We start from the raw sequence: 7,350 nt of genomic DNA on the forward strand, positions 1-7,350 counted from the left end.
TCTTCTTTAAAGCTTGAATGACAATCCTGATTCAAATCCATTTCTAGTATACATATTTTGTCATCAATGATTTTACTTGTAATGATAGTAGTTGAAATAATACTTGCTCAAAGATTGTTTGTCTAACTAGTGTTTCTTAGAAGCATTATAGGTACACTTTTTACTTTCAATTTAACCTAAACATTTTATTAAAAAACTTTGATGTGAATTATTGGCCTTGAATTTGTGGTCTTCATCTAATTGGCCAAGTGTATTTGAATTTAAATAAGCACTTTTTTCTTTTATATATGCAATTGTAGGATAAAATATTGTTCCAACCTAAAAAATTCTAGGAGACATTATATTGTGCAAAATATCTGGATTCATTGATTTCAGAGAAAAGATCTTGTGATATGTAATATTGCTTTCACTATTTTCATTTAAATTCACGTCTTCATCCTCAATGTTGAAAATTCAATCAACAATTTTTTATGTCTCAAATTTTCATTTACTTTTGTGATGTTTAATCTCATGCTTTGTGAACCTTGAAAACTTTGCAATATTTTATCATTGAAAATAATTTATTGGTGACTTGACTACATCACATCTAGATTCCCTTGTGACAATAGACAAAGTTAGTCTAAAATCATATTTCAAATAACAATTTTATCACTAAATGATTAATTATTGTTAGTGCTTCGTCATTTATAATTAATTTGTTTTTCATCAATATATCAAGTAGGTACAATTAAAATTATAATAATTCATACATTAAACAAAAATTTTCTACATTAAAAAAAGTTGAAAAAAAAATCTACAACTCTTATTTTATATAAAAAAAAGTATATATTCAAAGTTATTAGTACACATTATAAACAGACGTTGATTCTAATGTTTAAATTGATTTTAAAAATGATTAAAAATATTTATTAATATTATATTTAAAAACAATATTTTATAGTTATTGTTTTTATTTTTTTTTCTAAATAATTCTTCATAAACTATTTCTTAAAATTTATAATTAAATTATAAAAATATGAAATAAGAATTATATTTTTACTAAATTCACAAATGTTTTTCTTATTATTATTTTTTGAATAAAAACATATTCCTCTATATGTTTAAAATATTTTAAAGCATTCTTTTGCATTTTTTTAAAGTATTCAGTCAATAGTGTTATATATATTGATATGCTAGGAGATAAAATATTTAGGTGTACATTTTTTAAGAAAATTATAATATATTTATCATTTTATTTTATTTTTAAGATGTACTTATGTATATATTGTGATAAATAATAAAAGATTATATATGTAAAACAACATTTTGGATAAATTGTAATAAATAATAAAAGATTATATAATTATTTTTTGAAGTGGTTTTTATATATTAATTAGGGTTATATATGGGTTTTTTTTGTCATAGTAGGATAATTTGAAACGTAATTTCCCAAACTAGTGCACTTTTTTTCAAAATTCTCAATGGAGGTAAGTCGTGAGAGCATAGGACGACTTTCTCTTGAGAAAGTCATGTGAATATGGGACGACTTCATTTAAGTAGAGCTGAAGTCATACCAAATTAAATCGATTTTTGATAGAAGTTGTCAAAGTCTGAGACGACTTCACTTAAGTTAATTACGCTCAACCGACCAAAGTCTTGACATAATGGCACGACGTCAATTACAAGGAAAGTCTTGTCATAATGATACGACTTTAGCTTATTGGGCTATAAGGAAAGTCTTGCCATAATGACACAACTTTAGTGTTAATTAGATAGAAGCAACATGTCTCCATAATGGTAAGACTTTTGTTGAATCAATATGTGATACTTCACTTATAACATATTATTGTAAATAATTTTTTTAGTTGCTTCTGATAATATTAAATTGAATAAAGAAGTTAAAATTTTATTGTATGTAAAATATACAATAATAAAATAGATATAAAAAGGTAAAGAAAAGAAAAAGTTTTCTTAATAAGAAATATATGAAATCCAATATTTTTTTGGATGATATATATTAAAATAAAAGTGAACAACAAAGTTGGTAAATTATCATCAACAAAATCATCATGAACATTTTTAACTACTTATATGCATTATTATTTAACTAATTGATATCACTAAAAAAATATTTAATTTTTATTCAGCCAACTGAAGTCGTCCGAATATGGTATGACTTCTTCATTATCAATGTAAAGGTAAAGTCTCTCTAATATGATACGACTTATTATTATCAATTTAATACTGAAGTCTTGTCATATTAGCACTACTTTGCTTAGAAAGTTAATCAAAGTCGTCTCTATTTGGCACGACTTCTTGACAACAAAGAAGTCTTGCCATTTTGACACGACTTTAGGTCATTTTAATTAAAGTCGTCTTATATTGGCACGACTTACCCTTCGTTGGAATTTTTAAAATTTCTGCACCACCATTATGGAAAAAAAAACTTTAAATATGTTTTTAATCCTTAAACTTTGATGCGAAATTGAAATTCGTCCGTGTCCTAAATTTAGAAGAATTTGTCCTCCCTAAACTTTATAAATGAATAGAAATAGTTTTACACGTCAAAAACATTTAACTTAATTGTGTTAAAAAGATTATAACCATTCATTTCTAAAGTTTGAGGGCAAATTGTATCAAATTCAGATAAGGATAAATTCATTTTTGCATCAAAGTTTAAGCAAAAACAACATATTTAACCCTAATATTTTAAAATATATATTTATTAAATGCAACAAAATTATTTTGATTTTTTTTATTGAAAACTTATTGGGTAAAATGTTCTTCATAAAGTGAATTTAAATGTTATTATTTTACTATATGAAAATAATTTTAATATTTGCATGCTAATAGTAATATAAACTATTTGGTAAATTAAATTTAAATTTTACTTTCTAATTTAAATTTAAAGTTAGTTGATAGAAATTAAAAATGCTATAATAAAAATATAAAATATATATAAGTATCATTTCAAATTAATTGTTCACTCTATTAATCTTTTACATATATTATTTATGTATATGTTTAATTTATATATAAATTTATTAAAAAACTAAATTTTAATTATATAATAATTTTGAATAAATAATATTATATCTATTGCAAGAACATAGAAAATGATTTTAGAGCGTTGATGATTTTCGTAAAAGAGATAACACTATAATATATTAGAAATAAAAAGTTAATTGAACTTCATTTTTTTTTTATAAAACTACCTTCTTTCTAGAAATGACTTTAGTCCTTATTTGATTGAAGATCATAGACCATAAGATTGCTCTTTGTGAGAAACTCTGCAACACCCACCGATTGAAAGTTAAATAAAGTAAGTTCATATTTTGTTCCTTTTTAGGCATTTTGGGTCTTGAATTGCATGTAAACTCTAGAGATGTGCATGTGATTCAAGGTTGCTCTTAGTGGATCTTTATTGCTCTTTGAGCATGATGTTACCCTTAGAACTCTAATAGGGGTATTGATAAGTTGATTAAGTGATCATGTGTGTGAGGAGATGTAGATAGCCTCAGTGTGTGAGGAGATGTAGATAGCCTCAGTGTGTGAAAGGGGCTTTCTCATCTAAGGTGAGGGAAACTAAAATTGTAGCTATCATATGTGATTTTCGTTTTAATTGATTGAGTGTGCATTATGATTATGATTTATAGCCTGATATGTAATCTGTATTTTGAAAAGAGTTGGTTGGATTACATGTGAATTGATTTGGTGGGCTACGGTCTTCGATATGAAATTGTGAATTTTTTTCTTGGAGTGAATTGGGTGTTTCAATATGAAATTGGCATGCTATTAAATTTGTATGAAGCATCAATTGGACATTTTGTTTGGTTTGGTAATGTCAAATTGAAAGATAATGTTGTCTGCGTTATGCAGACTAATTGGGTAAACCCTATTTTTGATGGGCGACATCCAAATATGAATTTGGTAAAGGGACTGATAAATCCCTAATATTTAGATTTTTTCTTTGCCAATTACATTATTTTGGGTAGGTTTAAGTGGTTAATTAGGAGTATTTAGTCTAGAATTAGTTTAGCTTGGTTTCTAGTCTAGTTTTGTAAAAGTTGCTTAATTAGGTGCTTTTAATGCTTTATTAGTGTACTCCTTAGAAGTGTTATTAGTTGGTTCAATTTAGCATGCATTTTAGGTTCATAAATCTATAGTGGCATGTTAATGTAAGTCCTAGTTTTATAGATAGACTTAGAAATAGAATTTTCTCTAGTTTTAGGAGTCTTTAGAAGTAGTTTGGTATAACTAACATTGTTTTCTTAGATTTTAGAGTGAAATAAATAAGGAAGACCTAGAATCTCATCTCAAAATTTAGAGAAGCCATAAAGTACAATTGATCTAACCAATTTGCTCATATTTGACAGAGTTGAGTTTTTGGTGCAATTATTGACCAAAGTTTGACCAAGAGTTGACTTTTTGAATTTCAATTCCAAATGAGATGGCAACTTTTGGGAAAGTTTCAGCGTATTGAAACAAACTTGTTCTGACTTTGAGATGGTTGAAACATGGTCCATTTATGCATAACACTCTTAAATCTCATTTTTGCATGTTTAGCTCTTTTAGGTGCATTGTAGGCATATCATAATTTGGTTTTGTGAATGCTAACTTGTTCTTTTAAGGGGAAGTATAGTCAGAGGTTCAGATTGTAGTTGTTAAAATGGATTTGAGGGCAAAATCTGCTATTGTGGTGAGAAATGAAGTGGAACTAAAACCCATACAAGCCTAATTTGAAGGAAAACCTTTGAGTGAATGAGTTGGGAGCTGCTATGAGCCAGCTGGACTCAAGCAATTGCTACATCAGGTCGTGGACGTGGAAACATCACCAAACATGAGCAAGTGAACTAGAGTAAGCTAGCACCTGCCACCCAAGTTCCAAGTGGAAATTGCAAAGTAGATAAACACATTTTGTGGTAGTTGGTAGCTAATGAAACTTGTACAACAAGTAACAAGTGCTGGTTCACGATTTTTAAGTTCAATTCTCGTTTGCATCTTCATTGTGAGCTTATACACGTCGTTTCTGAACCATTTGAATATCCAATTCATCATTCACTACATCCAATTTTGCATTCATGCGTTAATTCATTTTTACTGTTAATTAGGGTTCTTGATGTAGGATTTTGAGTTCTACTTGATCATTTTGAGTGATTCTTATTCGTATACTCAATGGAGATTGTTTCTAACAATTCTGCATTTTTACATTTGCATTTCATGCATTGTGAATCAATTTTGAATGTTGCCTGGACATTCACAGATGAATACCTCTTGAGATTTTTTCCAAACTTTTGAATTCTGCATATTTGCATTCTTAGTTCGTTATATTGATTCAATTGAGTTTTAATTAGGTGTTAGGGGTGTTCTGTATGCTCAATTCGAATTTAGGATCATGGCATTTCATATTCACACATCCATAGCCTTGGTTAGTTTTAGCATTGTCAAACACTTTAGGTGCATTGATTTCATTTAGACATTTCATCAAACAATTGCATTTTTTCATATTCATAGCATTTTAAGTTTGTTTTGATTTCAATTCAAGCATATTTTGATAAATTTACTCGTTTCCACAAGATAATATCACTAAATCAATCATTTGCAATTGCTTATCTATCGGATTGATCCTTGGTTGACCACTATACTATATTAGTTAGTTTGATTGAATCTCTAGGCAGCAAAAGGTTTATCAGGGATAGGGGGAAGTCTACTCACTAGGCGAGCACACATTCACTAAGCAAATGCCGAATTTGATTTAAGGTCAAGATTCAGGAGGATTGGGCCTCGCTAGGCGAGTTTGTCTCGCTAGGCAAATTATTCATAATTTGGTCCTAGTACTGGACTCGCTAAGCAATACATTTAGTCACTGGGCAAGTAAACCTCTAAGGGCTACTCGTTGAGCGAGTGTATACGGTCGTTGGGCGAGTTTGGGAATTTCGGGTTTGAATGATTTGAGGAGCTAATTCAAGTGATTTATGTGAATAATTCAAGGAGACTTTCTATGGTTATATATGTATGGTATATCTATGTTGAGTTGAACTTTTGTGGTCATATGATTCCTAAGCAGGAGAGGTATGATATATTAGTCTAATGCTATGCATTCTCTATGGACATTCAATGGAAGATATCCTTATACTTAACTAGACTTACAAACTCACACAGAGGAGGGAATCTAGGGGGTGAAGAGGGAAGGAGATTCCTATAGCTGGTCTTGGAGTCGAGGACTCCATTTTCTAAGGCTATAAGTGAGCTTACTTTGTGATAAGGGAGGAGAACCAAGTATCATTACTAGAATTTGTAACACTGAGGATTTCACTTTACATGGCAAAGCAAAGCTTCTAGAGTTCTAGTGGATGCATTAATCCCGATAATTGATTATAGGTAATATATGTGTGAATGGATTAGAATTGTTTTATGATTATGAAGTGAATATTTGGTATTTTGATTTACCTATATATTTATATACTTATTATATATGAATATTTAAGTTATCATTAGCTTACCCTCCTCGTTTATGGATTGTTTGTGTCTTTTTTGAATTGATCGCTTCTATGAGCAGATGGAATTTAGATGGTGATGTTTTTGGCTAGTAGGTTAAGGGAAGTGTTTTGGGAATCTTTCAGAGATATGTACAAAACTATATGGTGTGGTGTAATTAAATAGTCTTGTATTTTGAAATTTTTTGATAATTAAATGTATTTTAGAAGACTTAAATGTTTTGACAAGACTATATTACACTTTATTGTATGATTTTGTATATTTCTCTCATCCATATGGCCAGGTTTGCTTAATACTAATTTTGTAGGAACTCAAGAGAGTATAAGTAATTTATTTTCTTGGGTTGTTACATTTTTGAATCAGATCAATTTTGTTCTATGGTGACCTGTGTCTTGGGTCTGTGATGCTTAAGTTTGAATGTTATGAAAGATTAAAGGTTAATAAATAGAGTGTTAAGTTTAGGTTATTATTGTATTGTCTTTCCTTGTGTGAACAAAAGCTATGGCACGTAGGCCACCAACCCCTCCACCTTTTCCCTCATTAGACATGCATGTTTTGACAAGGGCAATTGAGTCTATAGATGCGTCTTTGAAACAACAAAGTGCATCCATGGCACAACAACATCATGTCGCTTTACAACCGGTGGAGGTAGCGAGGCAAGCAGCTAAAGCCTCTCAACAAAAACATATTGCTGCTATAACAGATGGAGGCCAATATGGCTACAATTGGAGCTTTTCAACCCTAAAGCTCTCGGCAACCTGAATGAAGTTTGGAGAACTCTCTGAAGCATAGTCCTAAGCACTTTGATGAAAAAACAAACCTATATGAGGTAGACCAATGGATGAATGACCTAGAGATAGTGTTTGATGTTAA

The sequence above is a fragment of the Vigna unguiculata genome, chromosome 10, assembly GCF_037176805.1.
Source record: "Vigna unguiculata cultivar grain cowpea cultivar isolate G323 ecotype 2 chromosome 10, ASM3717680v1, whole genome shotgun sequence".
Classification (NCBI taxonomy): Eukaryota; Viridiplantae; Streptophyta; class Magnoliopsida; order Fabales; family Fabaceae; genus Vigna; species Vigna unguiculata.